Below are 785 nucleotides of genomic sequence, written 5' to 3' on the forward strand. Positions count from 1 at the left end.
AAAAAAAAATGTTTTGGCATATCCGCCACCACATGCATTCTTGCGTCAGCATTCATAAAAGTTGCCCATTTAATATATTTTTCTAATCCGGAAATTTTAAGAGTAAAAAGCAACCGTGGTCTATGAATTTGTGTAAATTGTGCACACTATTGGTCACAAACTATTGCAAAACCAGGTCGCGCTAGCAAAATACGCATGCGATGCAATGAATACAACATAAACTAACACTTGTGAAAAAAGTAGTGATATATACCAAAATTATGTTCCCTGCACAAGTAATTCCCCAGCAGCATGCGGGGTATCATATTACTGTAGATTAGTAGTCCCTCGTTTCATATTTCTTGTGTTCAAGTTTCAAATAGAACCACGACAAGAACTATAGAATGGAGGGAGTACGTGGAACATAAATCTGTACATTGTACTGAATTGATACATTGAGTTAATAGAGCCTACTACCAGTAAAAAAAAGAATTAATAGTGCCTACTGCATGGGGTGTAAGAAATAAGATATAAGATAGTATGTGTACCCTACTTGCATGTATACAAATATACATAGTGCTCCCTCCCCTCCTGCGACGCTCCTGCGAGCGCCGGGGGGGGGGGGACCCTAGCACCGGCCTGGGCCCTCCTCCTCACGCCTCCCTCCCCTCGCCGCCCCCCCAGACGTGCTGGTGGGCTAAGCCTTGCCAGCGCGGGCATCAGCGCGGTGTTCCTACTTCCCCCGCCCGGGCCGACGGATGCGGGTTCCATGATCGAGCGGCAGCGCGGCGACGACAGTAGGGCGA

Source organism: Triticum dicoccoides, chromosome 2B (genome assembly GCF_002162155.2).
Source record: "Triticum dicoccoides isolate Atlit2015 ecotype Zavitan chromosome 2B, WEW_v2.0, whole genome shotgun sequence".
In the NCBI taxonomy this organism is placed as follows: domain Eukaryota; kingdom Viridiplantae; phylum Streptophyta; class Magnoliopsida; order Poales; family Poaceae; genus Triticum; species Triticum dicoccoides.